This window comes from Nicotiana attenuata, unplaced genomic scaffold, assembly GCF_001879085.1.
Source record: "Nicotiana attenuata strain UT unplaced genomic scaffold, NIATTr2, whole genome shotgun sequence".
Classification (NCBI taxonomy): Eukaryota; Viridiplantae; Streptophyta; class Magnoliopsida; order Solanales; family Solanaceae; genus Nicotiana; species Nicotiana attenuata.
Genome location: NW_017670393.1, coordinates 767,610 through 793,444, shown reverse-complemented (window position 1 = coordinate 793,444; position 25,835 = coordinate 767,610).

Here is a 25,835-nt window from a genome sequence, read left to right as displayed (position 1 = left end):
TTTCAAGTCAGCAGTCAGGAGCCCGCCTGAAGAACAGAGGAATACATTTCAAGTCAGCAGTCAGGAGCCCGCCTGAAGAACAGAGGAATACATTTCAAGTTTTAGCAGTCAGGAGCCCGCCTGAAGAACAGAGGAATACATTTCAAGTTTTAGCAGTCAAGAGCCCGCCTGAAGAACAGAGGAATACATTCAAGTTTTAGCAGTCAGGAGCCCGCCTGAAGAACAGAGGAGTACATTTCAAGTTTTAGCAATCAGGAGCCTGCCTGAAGAACAGAGGAATACGTTTCAAGTGAGCAGTCAGGAGCCCGCCTGAAGAACAGAGGAATACATTTCAAGTCAGCAGTCACGAGCCTGCCTGAAGAACAGAGGAATACATTTCAAGTCAGCAGTCTGGAGCCCGCCTGGAGAGCAGGGAATACATTGAAGTTTTAGCAATCAGGAGCCCGCTTGAAGAACAGAGGGAGTTTAATTCAAGTCTTATCTTTCAAGTTTTACTGATATTTGGTAACATGATGTGCACCCAGCCACCAAACTGGGGCAGAAAATTTTTCTTTGTTTTGTCTATTTTGTTGAAGTCAGGAGCCCGCCTGGAAAGCAGGCAATACATCTCAAGTCAGTAGTCAGGAGCCCGCCTGGAGAGCAGGGAACACATTTCAAGACAGCAGTCAGGAACCCGCCTGAAGAGCAGGGGATACATTCAAGTTTCGATAATCAGGAGCCCGCCTGGAGAGCAGGGAATATATTCAAGTTCAGCGGTCAGGCATTCACCTGAAGAAAGGAAGACACCTCAAAGTGTAGTTGGCAGTCAAGCATCACCTGGAGAAAGGAAAAACATCTCAAAGTGTAGTTGGCAGTCAGGCAGCCACCTGGAGAAAGGGCAAACATCTTAGATCACAATTCAAGGCGGCAACAAAGAGACATCACCGGAAGAATACAAGTCAACAAGGCAACAAGAACCACGAGAGCAAGTTTGAAGATATAGATAGGATTTTTGTAAAGCGTAGACCATAGTCTAGTATAGCTTCTTTTTATTTTTTGACACGGTGTAATAAGGGGGTCAGCAAGCAGTAGCAGCAGCATCAGCAGTGAAATCACAGCTCCCGGTAGTTCCAGCTACCAAAACTTCCAGAACTACACTGACCTGATTCCTTTACAGCCAAGGATATGTAGGCAACCTCTGAAGCAAGGTTCGGTCAGACGTTTTTCAAAATGCTTCTCATGGAGTGCCAAGGGGGCAAAAATCGCTCGTATCCGCTCACTTATCTTTGCACGAAAACTCTTCGTGTTTCCGAGCAAAGAGGGGCAGCTGTGAGCACGTGATTTTTGCCTTGCATGATTTACTCCTACGGAATTCATAGATTTAGGAGTTTTCTTTTTATTATTTAATTTTTAGGAATTAATTGCATAATTTCCATGTTTATTTGCATTTCTGTGTGCATTTTTAATTTAACATAAATTCATAAAAATAATACAAAAATACGCATTGCATTCGCATTTAGGGTTAATTTTACATATTTTTAGATTAATTAATAATTAGGATTTTACAAAAATACAAAAATCACACAATTGAGTTATTTTTGCTTTGTTTAATTTTCAGCTTTGAATTTTGTGAATTTTCTTTAAATTGGTATTTTATTAATAGTGTTGATTGTTAATTAGAGATTAATATGATTTGGTAGGTTAATTTAGTTTTTAGAATTAATTTAGGGTTTTAGTTTAATTTTTGAAAAAAGAAAAGAAAAAGAAAAGGAAAAAGAATTTTGGTAATTTGTCTTGAAAATGGAAATGAAATGAAGAGAAAGAAGAAATTGGGCCAGTCTCGATTAAATTGATCAGGCCCAGATCGCTCCCCCTTTTTCAATGCCGTCTAGGCCCAATCCATACCCCAACCCGGTCCAGTCCCTCCCCTCACCCAAACGACGTCGTTTCGTCTAAGATGATCAGGACCGTCGAGGTAAGGAGATCCAACGGCCCTGAAGTGGTCTCTAACAGGTATAAAACTGTCCAAACGGACCTACCCCCCTCAGAACCCACTACCCCATCGTCTCTCTCATGCCATAGAGATCAGCCCTTACCGCTTTCACCGCCTGCCGCCCGCCAGAATCGCCTGCGGCGCGCGGCTGGCGGCCAATCCCGTCACCAACTCACACCCCGAAGCGCCCCTCTCCCTTCCCTCATCACGAATCCACCATTAGTTTCCTCGAATCCAACCAAAAAACCTTCAAAATCCCCAAACCCTAGGGCGCCGCCATGGATTCCTCCGCCGTGTCCGGCGGCGCCACACACCCAATCCGCTCCTAAATTAACACCCTAGAGCCCTTTGACCCCCCTTCCTAATCCCAGACCAGTTACCTTCGAATCTAGTCAAATCCTCGAATCTCGAATCTGAAGCTCGAGTCCTAAATCCAAACAACATCAAATGAGCAGGGCTTTAAGGGTTTGGGGCTGAAATCGACTTTAATCGTGTGTTTTCAATTGAGAACACACGATTAAGGTGCATTTCGGCCAAAATCGAAGTTTTCGTTGAGTTGCAGTTCAATTTGTGGCATGCCTGGGTTCCATATCATCCCGATGTTCTTTTGGTGCTTATCTTTTATGTCCCTCTCTTTTGTTATTCTATTTGTTCTGCATGAGTTTCTGTTTAACTTAGTTAAATGTTAACTGTTTCTTTTTAGTTTACTTTATGTTCATAGATTAGCTTAGCTTCTTCTTCTTTTAATTTTGGGCCGTAATCGATTCCTAGGTTCACAATTTGGTTGGAATTTGAATCATGTTTCTACTATGGAAACAGACCTGGGCCCAAAGAAGAGAATTAGCACAGGTCTTGGTCGAGTTGGTTTGTTCGTTTTTTATGCGGGTCATTTTGACCCATGCTTGGATTGGTTTGGGTTTACCTTTTTCTTTTACTTTGAATTCAGGGCTAAATTTGTGCGAGATTACTGATTCATGTTGGGTTTCAATTAATCTTAAAGCCCAATAGAGAATTGAACTGGTTTCTTTAGTAGACCCATCGAATGGGGTCGACTTGACCCAATTAGCTTGACCAGTTGACCCGGGTGGTAAAAGGGTAATAAACAGGGATTCAAAGGGTAGCTTGGGAATTGTAGGGTAGAGAATCTTGGATAACTGCTTAAAGAAGTTCCTAGAAGTTTCTAGCAGGGGCTGGTTTTAATTTTGACACTATGACTTGGCTAACAAGTCATAAAGTCAGGGACCTAAAGGGCAAAACAAAAACTTGATAGATGCCTTGCCTTCTTGCCTATAAAGTCATCATTTCTTGCCTTGGAAAGCAGATCTTAAGAGGGAGAAATTCAGAAAAAATCCAGGCGGCAAAACAATTGCAGAAAATCACTGTTTCATTGGGGTTTTCTCATTTTACTTTGATTTTTGAGGTTCCTTTTAGTGCTGAAAATTGCTGGTTCATTTGGGGTAAAAATGGTTTGAATTTGGTTTGTTAAAAGCCTGGTTGGGGGTCAGTTTTGATTACTGTCTGATCGAGAATGAATCTGGGTTGTTTTCACACCATTTTTATGGTTGAAACGGATTGCTTGAGCTGAGCCTTGTTGTGCTGCTGCTGTTTGCTCATCTACTGAAACCTCACTTTCTTCTTACTTCCTCTTATTTCCAGATACACCATTCTATAACCCTGCTAATTGTAATGTTGACAACTTGAGAAATGAATCGATTCGAGAATTGGAGCATGAGAACCCTTCCATTTCATTTTTCTGATTTGCTTTCTAGACCTTTTGTCTAAGTTAACTTTACATAAGTGGTTTGTAATTATTGGTAGAAATGATAAGAGATTCAATGCTAGACTTTCAGTACATTTTCATGATTTCCATGGTTTGAATGACTTTTCGTTTGTTGTTAAGTTTCATAGAGTAGTTACTTATATAGTTTATAGTATATTTCATTTTTAGACTTTGAACTTGCACCTATGTGTTGTAAGTAATGTTGGACTGTTACAGTAAGGGTTTTTTGAATAAGTTTAAATGTAGTGAGTTGTCTCCTCTTTATCTAAAATAAATAGTCACTGTTTTGGGGTATTATTCTCATGCTTAAATTGATTTCGAAATGCTAAGAGGGGGGTAATCAGGGTATTACTAAAGAAGTATCAAATAACAGGTGGGCGATTCTAGTCCGAATGGATGTAGAAGTTTAAAATGTTCGGTCAATTGGTATATGTGCAATTAAGTTCTGGGATGGTGACTATTTCATTCCTGTTCTTCTTCACTTCAAACCTTGCTGAAATGTTGACATATATGTGTTTCATCCGTCTGTTTCAGTTCAAGTCAGTGCTAAGCTTAGTCATTATTCTCATAATCTGAACCTCTCACTTCAAATGTGGTGTTGCATTAGCTTTTGATATTCAAATAGGGTGTGGGTATTCTTTTTGTTAATACTGAATTGGTGGCTCGAAATGGGATAAACGTGTACGTTGATTTTCTTTAATGAACATGTAAGGCTGTTGTAAATCAATGGGTAGGGAGTTAATTAATGAAAAAGGGATGAAGGTTTCATTATAGCATAATGTTGTAGTTTGATGGGGATTACCAGTTTGTCTTAGCTTTGTGTGTTTTTTTGGATCTGCGAGCTTGGGCTCTTCATTATTTGTTATAGGTTTGAGCTCCTTAATTAACTTGGGTCAGAAGCCCCTCGTAAGGCAAGGATGCATGTTGGGCCTTTCCTATCCAAGCCTGATGCTCCTCCGTTGGGTTAATTCAAACTGGGTTCATTTGTTTAAAATATGGTCTAACTTTAACTCGAGGAATATAGGTGAGCCATAATTAGATAACTCATAGTGTATGGCCCTCGTAACTTAATTTAGAAACCTCTTGGTTAGAGTAGATTGGGGTGCGCCATGCCAAACAAAAATGATAATTGCGTGGCCCTCGTTTTAATTAGTTTTAACTTAACCTTAGAATTCGAGGCGTGCCATTAGAAAATTTCCATGGCCCTCGCAAAGTTAACAACGCGTAGTTGCTTTTAGGCGCGTACTTTAATAATATTACCTTCCTAAACTCGGGTGTGCATTTTATGTGACCCAAATCCAAATCCTTATAACGTTGAATAAAATGTGTTTCGGATTACGGGTGCATTTCATGTGACGTGATCCAAAGACATATTTTAGACGACGTTAAATCTTCTTTTAGAAAATAAATTAAGCGGTTAAAAATAAAAATGCACATAGGTTTAAATTGTTTCTAAAATCAGATAATTATGCCAATTATAGTAGTTGAGCGACCGTGCTAGAACCACGGAACCCGGGAATGCCTAACACCTTTTTCCGGGTTAACAGAATTCCTTACTCAGATTTTTGGTTCGCGGACTGTTAAACAGAGTCAATCATTTCCTCGATTCGGGATTTGAACCGGTGACTTGGGACACCATAAATCTCCCAAGTGGCGACTCTGAATCTTTAATTAAATAAATTCCGTTTCGATTGTCCTTTAATTGGAAAAACTCCCTTTATTATACCCTTCCCCGGGGTGTAGTGGAAAAAGGAGGTATGACATAGCACACTTCAAATCTAGTTAAAAATAAGAAACAACTTCTAACTAAAATAGAAAAACAAAAAGACTTTGGGTTGATTCTCAAGAAGCACCTTATTTAACGTCGTGGCATGACGCAATATCATAGCATCCTCAATTGAGGTAACGTACCGCCACCATGTGGCATTCACCAACCTTTTCCAATTAGTGCTTCACTCGATGGCCATTGACTCGAAATATTTCAGTGTTCTTGTTCTTCAAAACCAAAGCACCAAAGGGTGTCACACCAAAATTTTCAAACGGACCACTCCACTTTGACTTAAGCTTCGCGGGAAATATTGTCAACCTTGAGTTGAACAATAATAATAGATCACCGGCTTTGAAATCCTTATTCCAAATATACTTTTCATGGAGTTACTTCATGTTTTCTTTGTACAAGGACAAACTCTCATATGCATAGTGCTAGAATTCATCAAATTCATTCAAATGTGCAACCTGCAAGTTAGCGGCTACATCCAAACAAGATTTAGTTTCTTCAAGGCCCACATTGCAGCGTGCTCTAATTCCACCAGAAGATAACAAGCTTTTTCGAACACCAACCAGTATGGAGATGTTCTAGTAGGTGTTTTGTAAGCCGTTCTATATGCCCATAGAACATCATCAAGCTTCTTAGACCAATCTATCTTGTTTTCATTCACCATCTTGGTCAAAATACTCTTTATCTCACGGTTGGAAACTTCTCCTTGACCACTTGCTTGTGGATGATAGGGAGTTGTAACTTTGCGAGAGACACCATACTTTCCAAGCAAAGCGTCGAAAGTCTTGTTGCAAAAATGTGACCCTCGATCACTTATGATTGCCCGCAGAGTGCCAAACCTTGTGAAAATATTACTCTTCAAGAAAGCCACCACACTTCTAGCCTCATTATTGGGTAAAGAAATGGCTTCAACCTATTTAGACACATAATCCACCGAAACCAAAATCTAGGTATTTCCACAAGAACTCACAAAATGGCTCATGAAGACAATGCCCCAAACATCAAAGATATCAATCTTCAAGATGGCTGTAAGGGAAATCTCATGTTTCTTTGGAATTCTGTCAGTTCGTTGACATTTATCACATCTTATCACCAACTCATTTGCATGTTTGTACAGAGTAGGCCAATAGAAACCGCAACTTAGAACTTTAGTCGTTGTTCATACTCCACCATGATGACTGCCATTGGGTGAAGAATGACAAACCCCAAGAATATCACTTTGTTCCTCTCCGGCACACATCTTCTAATCACCCCATCTGTGCAAATCCGAAAAAGGTATGGTTCATGCCAATAAAAGTCTTTAAAATCCCTCTTGATCTTCTTCCTTTGGTTGAAGAGAACTCTTCCGAAATGATACCACTCACAAGGAAATTTTCTAAATCTGTGAACCATGGTACCTCTTTCATTGAAAGTTCCAAGAGTTGTTCATTGAGAAAAGAGTCATTGATCTCAAGGCCATCATACGTCCTCCCCTCCTCCTCCAAACGAGATAAGTGGTCCGCCACTTGACTTTCACTTCTCTTCTTGTCTTGGATGTCAATATCAAACTCTTGCAACAAAAGCACACATCTCATCAAGTGAGCTTTAGATTCCTTTTTGCTCATAAGATAGTGAAGCGCCGCATGATCCGTGTGGACAATAACTTTGGAACTCATCAAGTATGGGTGGAACTTCTCAATAGAAAACACAATGGAAGGGAGCTCCTTCTTTGTAACGGTATAATTAACATGGGCACTATTCATGGTCTTACTAGCATAGTAGACCAGATGAAAAACTTGGTTGATATGTTTTTCCAAAATAGCCCCAACCACTACATCACTTGCATCACACGTGAGCTTGAATGGCGAACTCCAATTTTGAGATGTAATGATAGGAGTAGTTGTCAACTTGAGTTTTACTTGTTCAAAAGCTCTCATACAATCATCAGTAAAATGGAACTTGGCATCCTTCTCAAGGAGTTTGCACAAATGGTTCACCACTTTAGAAAAGACTTGGATAAACCGCCGGTAGAATCCCACATGGCCTAAGAATCTCCTCACACCCTTCAACGAGGTAGGGGTGGAAGCTTATAAATAAATTCAATCTTCGCCTTATCCACTTCAATACCATTCTTCGTAATCTTATGGCCAAGGACAATGCCTTCCTCAACCATGAAATAACATTTCTCCCTATTAAGTACCGAATTTGTTTCCTAACATCCAGCCAATACCTTCTCCAAATTAGCAAGACAATGATCAAATTAATCCCCAACCACCGAAAAGTTATCCATAAAAATATCAAGGTAGTCTTCCACCATGTCCGTGGAAATAGTCATCGTACACCGTTGAAAAGTTGTCGGTGTGTTGCACAATCCAAAAGGCATCCATTTGAAAGCAAAAGTACCATATGGACATGTAAAGGTGGTTTTATCTTGGTCTTCAGTGCAATAAGAATTTGCTTGTATCCCGAGTAACCATTAAGAAAGTAATAGAAGGCACGTCCAGCCAACCTATCAAGCATTTGATCCATGAAAGAAAAAGGAAAGTGGTCCTTCCTTGTGACTTTTTTGATCTTACGATAATCCATACAATCTCTCCAATCGATGATCTTTCTTATAGGTATCAATTCATTCTTATCATTGGCAACAACCATCATGCCCCCTTCTTTGGGACATATTGGATCGGAGAAGCCTGTGATCTATCAGAAATGGGATAGACAACTCCGACATCCAACAATTTGATAATCTCCATTTTGACCACCTCTTGCATAGCCTCATTGAGTCTTCTTTGATGTTCAATGGACGGTTTAGTTACCTTCTTCCAATTTGATTTTATGCATGTAAAATGCAGGGCTTATACCCCGAATATCCGCCAAAGTCTACCCGATAGCTTTCTTCCTCCTTTGCAAGACCCCCAATGTGCAATCTACATGTACGTTAGTCAAACAAGAGGAAAGAATAACCGGTAAAGTAGAAGAAGTGCCAAGAAATTCATACCGAAGGTGAAGTGGCAATGTCTTCACCTTCAAGGTAGGTGGCTCTTCAATTGAAGGCTTTGTAGGAGGAGTCTTCTTATTCTCAAAATCCAATAACAATTTTCGTGGTGCATAGTTGTAAGACCCCATTCCTTGCAACGAATTCACACGTTCCATGAAACCATCCATCTCATCATCATCAAAGTTGAGCAAAATGGCTTCGAACATGTCACCGACATTGATTATAGTGCTTTTATCATCAACAATGACATTGGTAACGAAGTCCACAAAAGAGCACGCACCCTTGCTATTTGGTTTTCGCATAGACTTGCACACATGAAATACTACTTGTTCACAACCAACCTAGAAAGTGAATTCTCTGGCTTCAACATCACAAAGGGCCTTACCAGTAGCAAGGAAAGGCCTCCCAAGAATGATAGGTACTTTATAATCAACCTCACAATGTAGAATCACAAAGTCCACCGAAAAAATAAATTTATTAACGCGGACCAATACATCCTCAATCACTCCCAACGGTCTTTTTATTGTACGATCGACCGTTTGCAACCTCATATATGTGGGTCTGGTCTCCCAATCCCCAAATTTTTGAACACCAAATAGGGCATCAAATTGATACTTGTCCCAAGATCACAAAGAGATTTAGCAAAGTCGGCACTTTCAATAGTATAAGGAATTGTGAAAGCACCAAGATCCTCCAACTTAGGAGCCATGGAATGATCAACAAATGCACTCACTTGATGAGTAACCTTGATGGTTTCAAAGTTCGTCGACCACTTCTTGGTAACAAGATCTTTCATAAACTTGGCATAATCGAAAATTTGTTCCAAAGCTTCCACCAGTGGCACATTAATAGAGAGACATTTCATCATTTGAATGAACTTCTTGAATTGATTCTCACCATTTTGCTTAGCGAGCCTTTGAGGGTGTAAGCTTTGGCAAGGGTGACTTAGCCTTTTGTACCACCGGATCCGGCATGTCAATAATGTGTTCCCTAAATGGGTTTAACTCTTCTCGGTCTCCTCCGTACTATCATCAATATCAATCCGAACATCATCTTGTACTTCAACATCCTTTTGTGGGATTTCCTCCTATTGGATCATTTGGTCATAATCCACGAGTCATTTTTCATTTGAGGTGGGTGCATTCTCGCCTCTTCCATTTCTTGTGATAACCACCATAGCTTGCCTTGTATTGTTACCACTATTTGGGTTCACTACCGTATCACTTGGTAATGCATCCTTAGGACAAGTATAAAGAGCTTGAGAGATATTCCCCTCTTGAACTTCAAGATTATGGATCGATGTGGTATGTGAGGCAAGTTGGGCATCCGAATCCGTATTATTTTCCATCATTTTGAAGCATCAGAAATTTTGACGATCCAAGCAGAATGCTGAAAAATTATGGTGATCCGTTAGAATTTTGTGCTGCTAGTGTGCTTTATATTTTTGCGATCCGGAAAATCCTTCCCAACGTGTTCTAAAATTGTGCCATGGAGCTTTTTCTCAAAACTTCTGCTACTGATATCAAAAAATCAATAGTGGCACAAAATTATCCTATGTTTGTCATTCTCCCTTAGAAGAATAATTACATTTTGATGACAGTGATTTTGTTTCACTACTAAAAGAAATGTGTAATTTCGTCCACCAAAACCGACCGAAATCGGTCGAAAATTGATAAAAATTGACTGATTTTCGATCGTTTTCAATTGGTCGGGAAAATGATGGTCGCTAACGTGTACCGACCGAAATCGGTCGGAAATTTTTGATCGAAGTCGGTCGGAAATTTCCAAGCGTTGACTGACTGTCGACCTTCAATTTTTGACCGAATTCAGTCGGTAACCATTAAATTTTTTTTAATTTTCAAATACTGACCGAAATTAGTCGGAATTTTAAAAAAATAATATTTTTATTTAAATAAATAATTATTTGTAAATTGTAATAAATTGTTCATTTATATTAAAAAATAAATATAAATTCATAATTTTCGACCGAATTCGATCGAAAATTATGAATTTCTGGGCAAAAAATTGTAATTTTGACCGATTTCGGTCGCAATTCTGGGTAAAAAATGGGTAGAAAATGCCTGTTTTTAAGCTACACCACCTGCCAATTACAACCAATATCCATCCTATAATGGCAGCATTACATTGCTGCCATTCAACCATAATTAATCAACAACAATTAACTAACTAACTAACAACAACAATAATTAACTAACAAAAATAATAAACTAACACTAACAACCATTATCTAACAACAACAACAACTAATAACAACCACAACAACAACGCCAACCACAAAAACAACTATACAAATGTTCAATAACAAAATAATATCAACAATACAATCATCATTCAAAACTAGTCTCAACTAAGAAACAGTCAAGTTCAATACTTTGTTTAGCAATACACACCATTCAATGAGTGTTTTATATAGCATCATCTCCATCTTCACTCCTAGAACCTTCATCGCCGGCATGGTTCAAAGGATCACGACGAGAAGGATTAGCACATGGAGAAGGCTCACGAGACCGAGGAATGGGGAAAGCACCACTAGCAAGAAGATTTGCCAACTGACCTTAAGGAGATTAAATTGTTGGTCCCTCCTTTCTAGCTGAACTTGAAGGGTACCAAATTGTTCCTCTCTCTTTTGTTCTCTAGCCTTTGTCTCTTCAAGCTCTGCTGTCAGCTTTGCGATCCTCTCTTCCATAGACGAGATAGTCGACCTATCAATTGTCTCACCTTGGGCGAAAGTCCCTATACCTTACAATCCAACCCTGTAGCGCGAAAATGATTTCTCTGGAAGGCCGTATGCTATACCCTTTTTATGACCACCGATAACATGCAACCATATCCTCTACGCTTCTTCGTCTGAAAGGTGTGGTCGCTCGCCTTGCTCATTCGGTGGCGTGCTCTAAGTGTACTCCTCCACATTAATCTTGTAGCGACCCTTTATTTAGAAAATAGAAAATTATTAACTATATAATATTATAAACATTTATAGTAGTTATGAAACTTACATATGCAGTCTTCGCCCGGTCCTCGACCCATCTACTTGGATCTGTCGGTGCCTTCTTCTTCCAGATGTGAGTCTCCATGAAGAACTCATCATGAGTCATCTTCCTCCCATATTTTTTTTCCTACAAATGTAATAAAACGTGTTAACTAAATTAACATATGTAAATATAGTTTGATAAAAATAGATGTAAATATTTTAAGGAATTACCAGTAGTCTCCTCGTAGCCCCCATGCTCCTTGCACCCACACAGTGCAAGGAGCCACCCTTCTCAGATGCTCGGACCTTCTTTTCCAATTCACTCTACTTCTCGAATTTCTCGGTGGTCCAATACCTCTGCAGATCCTCCCATAAATGCAGTAGAACCCATGAAGGCTTCTTGTTAATCTTTCGAGCGGAGCAGAAGGAATCAGATAGTCTCTTACGGCATTTGTACTCCCAATTTGCAAAAACTTCACTGTTATACCGGTCCTCCCATGCACACTTAGTCTGCAAATAAAGTATGTAATGTTAGATGAAAATATTGTTAATATAATGCTTAAATAGATAAGAATTGTATTAAAACCTTAAATTCGTTGAACATTTGTTGCACGAGATCCCGTGGAAAGTCACTCCAAGTCGGATAGGGTGCACTATACAACCGGCCAAGAATTTCAGTGATTGTCTTTGTAACCCGATTATTAGGTATGAACCTGCAACATAGCAAGTACATTAAATAAACAAGAGTAGCTATTATAATTCAGCAAAAATAAAGAAGTAATAAATAAATCTTACCCATTGCCCTCAGGCCTGATGATCATCTTATGATAATGATCATACCGCACTTCATCTGGATCATCATCATCCGATAAATCTGAAGCGTGCGCAGAAGGGGAGGCATCTGGCTCAGTGCTACTATCCCGAAGACGAAGTCTAGAAATGCTAGGAGACGAACTCTGTGGAGAGGGAGACGGGGTCCCTGATGAAGATGGCTGAGATCCACACCCATGCATCGATTTAGACCCCTGCTGCGATCTAGACCACTGCTGCGATCCGGCCGGCTGTAATCTAGATGGATGCGATCCAGCTGGTGTGAAGCAAATAGAGCAGATGACAGGCGTACCACATGGCTCTGACTGCTGACTCAATGGACCCATGTAACTACCTGTAGGATCATATGGATGAAGCAGGGTATAGCCCTCTGTGGGGGAGAATGGTAATAATACTGCTGGGAGGGCGAATGATGGGTAGTATGATGAGTAGATGGATGTGGTGGAATAGATGTATGCCTAGAAGATTGATGTCGGCCATCAGCAGCAGAGGGATGCAAGTGTGGAGTGGAAGGAAGCGAGGGTGTAGCACCATCATCATGATCAATAGTCCTTTTATCCTTCCTAGACCTACCTCGACCCCTACCGGTCATATGCATGAATTAAAGAAAATGTTAGAATTGAGAATATAAATCTATATAAGTTGAGAGCGCTTGAAAAAACTAACATGCTAGTCGTCTTCGTCGACGTATCCTTCCTCGTCTGAAAATCCTTCCTCTTCACTTATTTCATTTTCATTAGGTGATTCTTCATCCTCATTTTCTATGACTGTTATTTCCTCCATATCAACTTCTTCTAATATGCATTGAGGATGCTCCAAGTAATTTTATAACTGATCATCCACATTTGGTTAACACTTGAGGTATCGTTTTGGTAAGCAACATCTAGCACATTCTCAACTTCCACCCTACCAACAGGATTTGTTTTGATTACAACCAACAAGCCAGCCTTATCCCTCCGCAATAGATATGGAGCATAGTACACTTGCCTAACTTTTTCTGCAATTTTAAAAGGATCATAGCGATCATACTACCTCTTTTTATTAACCTCAATTATGTTGTACTGCGAGTGTACATTTGTACCTCTTCTAGGTGTTGGGTCAAACCACTTGCATCGGAAAAGTATGATCTTCTTATTTGGCCAACCTGAATATGACAATTCTAGAATCTCTTGGATCACACCATAATAATCATTTTCCCCATCCTGGTTGCCTTCACCACCTTTGACACACACCCCACTGTTATTGCTTCTTTTATACTTGGAGCATTCCTCGGTTTGAAATTTGTAACCATTCACATAATACTTAGACATAGTCGTAACCGTAGGTGCAGGTCCCCAAGATATGTCTTTCAAAAATTGATTAACATTGTTATTTGGATAATTGATCTACATGTAGCGTTAAATAAATTACAAGTGAGCAAGTATATTTACATGTGAGAAAGTATGTAAGATGCACTTACACACTCTTTAAACCATGCCTCAAATGTAGAATATACATCACCATGACCAAATTGACTCATGAAGTCACCGAGCAAGGCATTGAAAATTATTTGTTAGTTGCATCAACCAAATTAAATAGTAGCCCATGTAAATTAATCTTATGCCAACACTTACTTAAGAAAGGGTTGAACTTTTGGACAATTTAGCAATACATGATTTAAAGCCGATTTGTACTCCATACTACTTAGGCCTTTTTTTATTCGATCTTTAGAACCTCGGCCTAGTTTGTTGAATATGGACATTGGTGGATATAATGGATCAATCTCAATCACCACATTATGCCGATTGGGCCTATTCTAGCACATGGCACATGACTGTCAAAGTAGTAAGAACAAAAATGGGCAGTTTCCTTTGCAAGATAGGCTTCGCATATGGATCCTTCAATCATATTCCTCTGTTTAACAAATCTTTTACACTTGCTGATAGTCCTGCACATTATCATATTAGACGATAACGTTAAAGAAATTTACAAGAATAAATCAAGGTTTGATCATTACCTCTCGAATGGATACATCCACCTGCATTGAACCAGGCCTCCAAGTCACGCCTCGTGTACAAGGTGAATTGGAAGGTGTTCCATCACATCAAAGAAACCACATGAAAAAATCCTTTCCAGCTTATTACTGATTACAAGAATGTTCCGATTCATTTGAAATAGGTTTTCTTTCATATATTTTCAAGCAAACCACAAAATGCAATAGGGATTAAGGTTTCCATGAATATATGACAGTCATGCTTTTACTTATGAGTCAGCTTTCCCTCAACCATATCGGCACGTTTTTCTAGGTTCGATGCATAGCCCTCGGGCATCTTTAGGTTTGTAACCCACTCACAAATCTGTCGTCTTTGTTCCAAAGTGAATGTGTAGCTGGCATTGGGCTTGAACACCTTACCATTATTCCCAGACTGCAAATGTAATTCAGGTCGCCTGCAATATTCTTGTAAGTGCAGTCTAGCCTTCAGGTTATCTTTTGTCTTATTCTTATCATCCATCACTGTGTTGAACAAATTGTCAAAATAGTTCTTCTCAATATGCATGACATCAAGACACACACACACACACGCACAATATATATATATATATATATATATAAAAGCTCTTTATTATTTACACACACAAATATTATTAAATTTATATATTTTAATTTGTATAAAAGCGTTTCTCCGACCGAATTCGGTCAGAAATATTGAATTATAATTATTCGGTTGGTTAATTAAATATATATAATTTTTTTCTTGGGCGGAAAACAAAAAATTCAAACTTTCCGACCGAAATCGGTCGGAAATTCTGGAAAATTTTAATATATAATTATTTTTTACATTATATACAAGTATGACCAAATATTTGACCAATTTTCGACCAAATTCGGTCGGAAATTTGGGAAAAAATTTATAAATAATTATTTTTGTACATTATATAGAAGTATGATCAAATATTTGACCAATTTCCAACCGAAATCGGTCGGGATTTTTATTTTTTTGCCGTTAGAAAATTTTTGTTGACTTTTGCGACCAAATACTCTTATTTCCGACAGATTTCGGTTGGAAAGCCTGGGATGGAAATCACCTGATTTCTAGTAGTGCAAACCAATCTCTTCGTATTTTCTAGCTAAAAATGTATTCTTCTCCTATATTCTTGTAATGCTCTTGAGTTTCGGACAATTAGTTGGGTTAATCAAGAATTTTAATGACGTGTTGATCACGCCCCAACTCTAGTCCTACAAAGAATATGTGTCAATCTGGTCAAAGAGTCCGGAGTCGAATCCCACAGAGAACTAAGACTTAGCTACAACTGTTCACTTATTGCAAAGAAATACAAGTTCAAATAATTTTCTAGTTACAAAATATTGTAATTTTTATTTTAAACTAAGTAGTTAACAAATACTAAAAACAGTAAAATTATCAACTAACAAGACTAAGGGTTGGAGACAAGATTAAAGAGGCTTGGAGTTATGATTCCCCCAATTGTAGGATTCCTTCACGCTACGCCTTTTATAATTTCGCCTAAATATTCTCTACCCATCATGAGTATTTCGGGTGTAGTAATTCTCTCCTGAGCAACTACCACAATTTACTAGATATATTCTTCCGAACTACGCTAGATGACGCTAATTCACTGCTCACTAAGATTGTACTAAGGTTTTGTTATTCCTAATATCACCTTTAAACCCTCCGTATTGTTTTCTCACATACGTTAGGAATGATGTTGTTCAACAACTACCTAAATATCTACCATTTTCCAAGCAATACATACTAAATAGGCACAGTCAATTGATGGCCATTTAATCAACAACAATCAATATGTAATTGAACAAGTATAGAAATCAAACGGTTCAATTATGTAAAAACGTAATAAGACTTCATCCTACAAAAGGTTCCATCAAAACGCTAGATAAAAAATTAACTATTCATAATAGTATGCAAAACTACAATACTAGAATTCATAACCAAAAATGAAAATAGGAATAAGTAAGTGAAAAACTCGTAGAAGAATTCTCCGCCTTGCTCCTAGTGTGTTCTTGCCTCCTTTGGTCGAATTCCCTCTCAAAAATGTCTCGCGCTCCTTCAGACATGTTTAGGGCGTATTTGCAGGCTAGGGTTGAAGTCCTTGAGTCCAAATCCAGTTCGGAGTCTTTTAATTCACGAACTTTTGACCATCGGGATACAGACCTCGCGAGGCCAGGCTTATAGCGCGGCCAAGCTGGCTGCAGAGCTGGATACGCCTAGCTTGTAGCACAGTCAAGCTCGCTACACCTGGCATGTAGCCAGGCTTGAGTACTTCGTGCTTTTGTGCTCTTTTCTCGTATTTTTGTCCTTTTTTTGTGTAACTTTTACTCGTCTTTGTCTTCCGATGCTCCTACACATAAAACAACATAATTTATCTCAAACGTCGCACAATTGACCACTAAACTAACAACATATAAGGCGAGTAATGTACTAAAATTATAATATTTTGTCCAAATATCACTATCCCACACTTAAATGTTGCTCGTCCTCGAGTCAACCACCAATTCACACTAATCTTGAGCACTTTATTTTCTTTTAACACATCCGAAGCACATCATACCTATGACTATGGTTGATAGCAACAATTAAACTTTAGCATATGCCTTCAACACACACTTCCCTTTTCTTTATGCCATACTTCAAAAATTTATTCAACAATAAGACAACATGCGTATAACAATTCTAACCTCACAAACCAACTAAATATCACAATACATTCATGGCTTGAATACTTAACATCATAGAGACATCTAATAACGACACCTATCCCTTGCAATCATGTTCATTCACAACAAGAACAAAAGAGTAAGTTGAATCCACATATTCGAATCAAATGCTCAAATATATTTTAAGGGCTCACATATATCAATGAAATTTCTCACTCTCACAAAGAAGTCACATGCATGCACAAAGTACCATAGGCTTGCCCATTATGTAAACCTCCACTAATGTAGGTTCACTAGATCTAAAATCAAGTAGGGCTTAACGGGTAGGATATATTTTGGAATAGTGACTAACCTTCCTAAGATCTTTAATATATCACATATTTCTGTACGCGTAAATTATTCAACCTCAACTTTGATTTCACAAACAATATCATCCCAAAAGCTTTCCCCTTTTCTTTAAGGACTAATTTACTTCACACCTACTAGCAAGGACAATATATCAATTTATTCATCTACATTTTGTTTTCTTCGGCTATGTACTTCTTTTCTTTTTTTGTTGCAATTTGTCTCTTCTTTACAATTTTCGCTAGTAATGTATTCTTTTACAAAATGCGTCCACATTTTCTCTTTTATTGGTTCCACCCAAAAGCCACCCAATTTCCCTCCTTACTTCTTCTAACGCTCATTTCACAATTGAAGTATTTTAAGAGGTACAAGGATCAGAATAATGATAATTAAGAACAAAGGGGTATAGACTTGTAATGTGGTTGACAAGTAAAACTCTATAGGCTCAAAAGGGTTGACTAGGGATAGTTTTTATTTGTGGTAGGCATTAAGTTCAAAAACATCAAAGAAAGCCTAATATATTTTTTCAACCAAGCAAAGCCTAGGATTTCGCTTCGACTCACATGTCGGGCAAGTTCTAGACTCAGTTACAATGACATGGACTACACAAGAAGATCTCACCATACATGGCACATGACTCACTAAGGACTGTTCCATTCCGACTCTCAAACAATGGCAGGTAGGTATTCATGGAGCCACAAATTATTAAGCATTAATCACAAAGTGAACATGAGCCAAGAAAATAACACATAGGCATCAATAGACATGCTATCTAACTCAACAAGGCATCATAAGCAACTTTAAACCATAGGGAAGGTAATACACATGGTAGAGCCTAAATATGCTACTATCAAACAATTCAAAAGGGCGCCTACAAATCTCATCTTCCTTCTTTTATTCCCTAAATTCTAATCTACTCTAAAAATAAAAAACTATGACCCGGTTCAAACAACATCCCATGAAATAGAACCGAGGCACAAAGAAAACTACAGGGGATTATTACTACCTAAAGTAAAAATTAAAAGATAAGATTTTTGGATTTCTTTTGTTTTTCAATTTTTTTGCGTGTTTTTGGTCAAACTTTTGTCCCTGTTTTGTTTAGTTTTCCTTAGCTCATCCCGGGTGTAGTACCTCCCAGACCGAGTCATCTTATTTACTTCCCCCACAATTTCTTTCCCCTTGTAAGTAACCATGGTTCTGTTGTAGTTCCAAGGACTGCTCTAGGATCTTTCATTGGACTCTGTGGTGCAGGACTCATAACCACGAGCTCAGTCAGCCTGTGATATTACCAGCCCCTACGCCACATGTGTTTCCTTCGGTACGTACAACCTTGCACGTTCAATGTAATTTTCTTTTTATCAAACTTCTTTGGAGTGCTGAGGACAAGTTGTTCTTTCCTCGGGGTTTTTGGTACATAAAGAACCAACTTCTAGGCAGGTGCCGGCTCAAACTTCGTTTCAACAGCCTGAGGGATCGGAGCTACTTTCTATTTAGTTTTTGCCAATTTTGCTGCTGCTTTAGGTTTTTCCTCAGAACTAACGATGGCAACAATGGCCTTCAGCGCCAGGTTTAATTCCTTATTATCATAGATCATACCAATAACTACCCCATTATTGTGAGTAGGCAGTGGATTATTGGTCACATTGGGAGCCTCCTCGTCCCTCAGCACAATTCTTTTAGCTTCAATTAAGTCTTCAACTCCCCTCTTGAGGGTCCAGCAATCTTTCGTATAATGGCCTATCACCCCATGATATTCACATCTAGCATCGGCCTTATATAACAGAGACTCGAGGTTTGGCCGATTTGGAGGCACATGTTGTAGTGAACCCAATTGGGTCAGCTTTTGGAACAAACTCGAGTATGATTCACGATAGGGGTGAAGTGGTTTCTTCTGGGAGGCTCTCTGGGACGTGGATTATACTGGGGTATATTTTATGGTGGGAGAGGATTATATAGAGCTTGGTAAGGATGGTTATTTCTGGGAGGTGGAGCTCGGTTTTGATTGTAATTTTGTTGGGGTCGTGTGTAGGTTGCGCGTTCATCACCGCATTGGGAGGCGTTGCCACGACGTATGCAGCATCATGGTGCGGGTAGTAATGTTTTGGGGTTTGGGGTGGCATATAAGATTAGTTAAATGATCTGCGAGACCCCCTCGAGCTTGAAGCTAACATGCTCCCTCTTCTCTTTTTTTTTTTTTTTGGCTAAACCCCCCGAGCCACTCTGGAGGGCTTGCGATATAGCTTTAAGGGTTGCCTGACTCAATATCCTTCCTGTTTTCAACCCATTTTCAACCATTTCTCCAATTTTTATGGCTTCAGCGAATGGCTTTCCCATGGAAGACCTCATTTTATGAAAATAATCAACCTCTTGGGCCTGCAAGAAAACCGTAACCATATCGTCATTGGAATTATTTCTAACACATGATTTGTGTTAGGTGTTTTTCATAATTTTCTTACCATATTTGGTTTTCCTATTTATTGAAGGAAATAGCAACATGTTTACCTTAATTGGGTTTTCCTTCTTGTAGAATGAAATTACAAATCTTCCATATTTGGCTAGTCCTTTTTCTTGTAGGAAAAGGTTTGGAGTTTTATAAATTGAGGATTCATCCTTCTCATTCAGTAGCATCCACAATGTAGCCATAGGGGGCTTGAGAGTCGTGTTTAGGGGGAGAACTTTACGGGACAAGTGTTAGTGTGTCACTTGTGTTTGCCTCTTTGTGAGGTTGTTCTCTCGGTATTTTGTACTCTCTTTTTATATAGTGGATTGCTCATCTATGCTCGTGGACGTAGGTCAGTTGACTGAACCACGTTAAATGTTTTTGTGTGTTTTGGTATATTTCTCTTTTGTTGTCTGATTTATCGTCGTTGAAGGTTTTCTTTACTAGCTTCCGCATGACACCTAACTTTTTCGTTCCTAATTAGTGGTATTAGAGCGAGGTTCAAGACATGTTCATCTTGGCGGGTTCAGTTCTAGCTGCAACATATTTGACGATAATTGTGATTTTTGTCTGAGAAATTTGACCAAAGTGCTATGCACGTTGAGACAAAATTTATGGCGGAGATTTGGAGATTCGACATGTTGAAGGCTATGTGAAGAAGGTGGATCAAGTTTATTTTGTCAGAAAATTCAGGCCAAGGGGGAGAAACATGTTTACCTTAATTGGGTTTTCCTTCTTGTAGAAGGAAATTACAAATCTCCCATATCTGGCTAGTCCCTTTTCTCGTAGAAAAAGATTTGGACTTCTATAAATTGAGGATCCTTCCTTCACGTTAGTAGCATCCACAATGTAGCCATAGTGGGCTTGAGAGTCATGTTTAGGGCTAGAACTTTACGAGACAAGTGTTAGTGTGTCACTTGTGTTTTCTTCTTCGTGAGGTTGTTCTCTCGATATTTTGTACTCTCTTTTATTATAGTGGATTGCTCATCTCTGCTGTGGACGTAGGTCAGTTGACCGAACCACGTTAAATGTTTGTGTCTCTTTTGGTAGATTTCTCTTTTATTGTTAGATTTATCGTCGTTCAGGGTTTGCTTTACTAGCTTCCGCATGACACCTAACTTTTTCGGTCCTAACAAGTAGTATCAGAGCTAGGTTCAAGACAAGTGTTGCTCCGTGTTTGGAACTTGTTGTTTAGCCAATTTGGAGAACTTTTGTAACCCTCTTATTTTTATAGTGGAGCTTGTTGGATCTTTGTGATCCCGTGGTTTTTACCTTCGATTTGAAGGGTTTTCCACGTTAACATTTGGTGTTCTTTATCTTCTTTATTTTCGGGTTTGCCTCTTCCTCGACATAGCAGTGGTATCAGAGCCTTGGTTATTTGTGTGGGTTGTTACAGAATGGAGTTAAATATGAGCAAGATGGTATGTTTAAATAGGAGAAATTATAATGTTTGGAGAAGCAAGATAAAGACTTATTGTTCGTGAAAAAGATGCATCTACCCGTTTTTTCAGCTTATAAACCCGAGAGTGTATCTATTGAAATTTGCGATTTCGAGCACCAACAAGTATGTGGATATATACGACAATGGGCTGAAGATAATGTTCGCAACCATATTGTGAATGAGACACATGCGAGATCATTGTGGGAAAAGCTAAAGACTCTTTATGCTTCAAAAACTGAGAACAACAAGTTATTCCTACTAAAGCAATTGATGACCTTTAAATACAAGGAAGGCAGCCCTATCCTTGATCACATAAATGATTTTCAGGGCGTCCTTGATCAGCTTTCATGAATGGGAGTTAATTTTGATGATGATATACAAGGACTTTGGCTTCTTAATAGTCTGCCTGACTCTTGGGGAAACTCTTCATGTTTCTTTGACAAATTCAACTCCTGGAGGTAATGTGACCATGGAATATGCCAAGAGTGGTGTATTGAACGAGGAAGTAAGGAGAAAATCTCAGGGTTCGTCCTCACAAGCAGATATCTTGGTTACACAAGTCCGGGGGAGAGATAGAACAAGAGGCTCGTGGAATAGAAGTAAGTCAAGGTCCAAATACTATAATATTACATGCAACCACTGTGGCAAGAAAGGACACATCAAAAGGTTTTGCCGCAAGTTGAATCAAGACATTAGAGAAGGAAAGAACGCTAAAAATAACGAGAACAATGTTGCTGCTATTGTTCGAGATGACCTTCTTTTTGCTTATGATGAAAACGTCATCAATTTGGTATCCATGGGACGAGCTGGATAGTAGATTCTGGAGCTACCTCACATGTCACACCAAGAAAATATTTTTTCTCATCTTATACTCCTGTTGATTCTGGAGTGTTAAAGATGGGCAATGCCAGTGAAGTTAAGGTGTTTGGTGTTGGCACAGTTTGTTTGAAAACTAATAATGGTTCAATGTTAGTTCTTCAAGATGTCAAGCATGCTCCAAACTTTCCTTTTAATTTGATCTCCGCAGGAAGATTAGACGATGAAGGTTACCATAATGCCCTCTTTAATGGCCAATGGAAGCTCACTAAGGGCTCGTTAGTAGTGGCTCGAGGAGTCAAGTCTGGTCATTTATATGTGACACAAGGCTCTATTCTTAATAACTCAATAAATCTGGTGGAAAGTGATACTTTATCAGAATTGTGGCACAGAAGATTGAGTCATATGAGCAAGAGGGGGATTACGTGTTTGGCTAAGAAAAATTTTCTTTGTGGAGTGTAACAAGCAAAGCTGAAAAGGTGTATCCATTATTTAGCTGGCAAACAGAAAAGGGTTTCCTTTCATAGCCATCCTCCCTCAAGAAAGCCCAATTTATTGGAGCTAGTACACTCTGATTTGTGAGGTCTTTTCAAAGTAAAGTCAAAAGGTGGTGCACTTTACTTTGTGACCTTCATTGAAGATCATTCTCGTAAGCTCTGGGTGTATCCTTTAAAATCTAAAGATCAAGCACTTGGTGTGTTAAAGGTATTTCAGGCCTTAGTTGAGAGACAGACGGGGAAGAAATTAAAATGTATTCGCACTGACAATGGTGGTGAATATTGTGGTCCCTTTGATAACTATTGTAAGGAACAAGGAATTCGTCATCAGAAACTCCGCCCAAGATGCCTCAACTGAATGGTTTGGTAGAGAGAATGAATAGAACTCTAGTAGAGAGAGTTAGATGCTTGCTTTCAGAAGCTAAACTTCCAAATAAATTTTGGGCGGAAGCACTTAACGCTGTTACCTATGTTATCAATTTGTCTCCTGCTATTGCTTTGGATGGTGATCCCAGACAGAGTTTGGTTTGGAAAAGATATTTCTTATGATCACCTGAGAGTTTTTGGGTGTAAAGCTTGTGTGCATGTTCCTAAAGATGAGAGATCAAAACTGGATGTCAAAACTAAGCAGTGCATCTTTATCGGTTATGGTCAAGATGAATTTGGGTATCGTTTTTATGATCCAGTTGACAATAAACTTATTAGAAGTCGTGATGCAATATTCTTTGAAGACCAGACTATTGAAGATATTGACAAAGCTGAGAAGATAGATTCTCAGAGTAATGAGAGCTTAGTTGATAGTGATCCAGTTTCTATTGCTAAGGCACCTATTGCACATGAAGAAACCCAAGACAATGATGGAGATAGTGATCTAGATCAAAATGATCATCATGGTATAGATGTTATGGATGCTTCAGTTGATGAAGTTGAGGTTGATCAACAATCACTTCCTGCTCAGGTAACTACTTCGAATGCTCCTGAAACCTCTCTTAGAAGATCTACAAGGGAGAAGCAAAAATCCATGCGCTATCCTCCTGATGAGTATGTACTTTTGACTGACATGGGAGAACCTGAGAATTATGATGAAGCCATGCAAGATACTCATAAAGATCAGTGGATCGAAGCCATGGAAGATGAGATGGAGTCACTCCATGAGAATGGCACATATGAGTTAGTGAAATTGCCGAAAGGTAAGAGAGCTTTATCTAACAAATGGATATTCAGAATAAAGCAAGATAACCATACCTCTGCGCCAAGATACAAGGCGAGGTTAGTTGTTAAATGTTTTAGCCAGAAGAAGGGAGTTGACTTTGATTAACTTTTTTCCTCTGTTGTGAAGATGTCTTCTATTCATGTGGTTTTAGGCTTAGGTGCAAGTCTAGATTTAGAAGTTAAGCAGATGGATGTCATGACTGCTTGCAGAAAATTGGCAGGCATGAAGCCTGTCAATAGTTCCTCTACTTGAAGACACATTTGGCCCCTTAGCTGGAGGGGCAGTTTGTTGGGCACATGCCCATGTTGTCCAGCAAAAGGCCAAATGGCCTAATCCTATTCTCCTTTGGTTTTCATTCCTATTCGGAATTGGATTCGGTGTTTATTCCTATTTAGAGTGGGTTTTGGCTTTAAGAGAAAGCATCACTCATGATCTATAAATAGGAAAACCTTGGAGATTGTTCTATGCTCATTGATACAAGTACTTGAAAGACTTAAGCACATAAGAGTGGCTTTTGAGAGAGCTTTCATCGAGATAGAAGAGAGAAGAAAAGTTTTTGTTTTGCTGCAGATTTTTATTCCGACCAGCCAACTTCAAATCACGTTTACCGATTCGTTAACCGTTGGAGCGGACTGAAATTTTGACTGAGTATTCGTAACATCTTGATCTTTGATTTGAACGGTGAAGATCGGATTTGGAGGCCCGTAGCATCTGATTTCGAGCTCCGAACAACAACTTCATTTTTGTTGATTCTCGGTCCTAACAAGTCGTATCAGAGCGAGGTTCAAAACAGGTTTGTATGTCTATTCTTTTAGAGGCTATTAGAGGTCCAATGAAGTGACATGTTTAAACTGCACAATTAGTTTTACATTTATGAGATTGTGTTGATTTAGGAACCACTACGACCTAAAGGTTCCTCACGTGTGTTTTATAAAAATATTAAAGTGCAGGATAAAGTAGAGAATACAAGAATTTTAACATGGAAAACATTTTGGCTAAGAGGTGAGAAAACCAACTTTAACAATGAGCCAAATTCAGATTACTAACTCTCGTAACCTAAGACTCTTTTTATTTATTTATTTATTTGTTTATTTGTTTATCCCTTCTCTTTTAATTTCCTTTTGATATTTTTTTTTGGAGCTATTGCTCCTTTAGTGATTCGAACACCCGACCTAATTGTAGGTGGGGGTGTGTGGACCGTCTGAGCAACTCCTTCTTGTCTAACCTACGACTTATTTCTAGGAATTGACGTTAAGAATCACTAGACTGTTGCAAACGTCTCAAATTAATTCAACAAATAAATTTATTCGTCACTCATCAAAACGTCACATACATTTAGAAGCGGAGCCAAGATTTTAACTTTGTGGCTTCTTGATTTAGAGCGACGACTTTTAGTGCTAATAATTGGATTCTAAGTTTAATATTTATACATATTTTATGATATTTTTTAACACATACATTATTTGAGCAAAAGCTATTAGGTTCGGCCGAATTCGGATATGGGCTTCTAGCTTCGCCCCTGCATACATCAACATGGTAGAGAGTCTGAAACTTTTCCATTTGACAACTAGCGTTTGGCACATCTATATATTATTAAAAGGAAGGAAGTTTGGCATAGGATTGTGATAAGTGGTAGAATAAGAAAATGACACATGTTAGTTTTTAGGACAAAAAGTAGTTATTAGGAGTAATAATTAGTTATTAGTTAAAGTTAATGTATTTTATTAAAATCTATATCTATATATTATTAAAAGGAGAGGAAAAAGTCCTCTCCTCAAGCCAAGTGGCAGCCTAAAAAAATGCCACATGGCATAATTGGTTACTAATTAGTTATTTAGTTTATAATTAGTTATTGGTTACTTATTTTTGAATTTAAATACATATCAAAAAAGAAAATAATAAAATACAATAAAAAACTACTATATATATTAATTGGTTACTTTATTTGAATTAATAAATATAGATATCTTATTCTTAAATATAATAAAAAATAACAAAAAATAAATATATAAAAAATAACTACCCATTCAAATTGGGTGGGAGTAGTTTCAAGTTTGAGTTTTTAAATTATTTTAAAATAAAAAA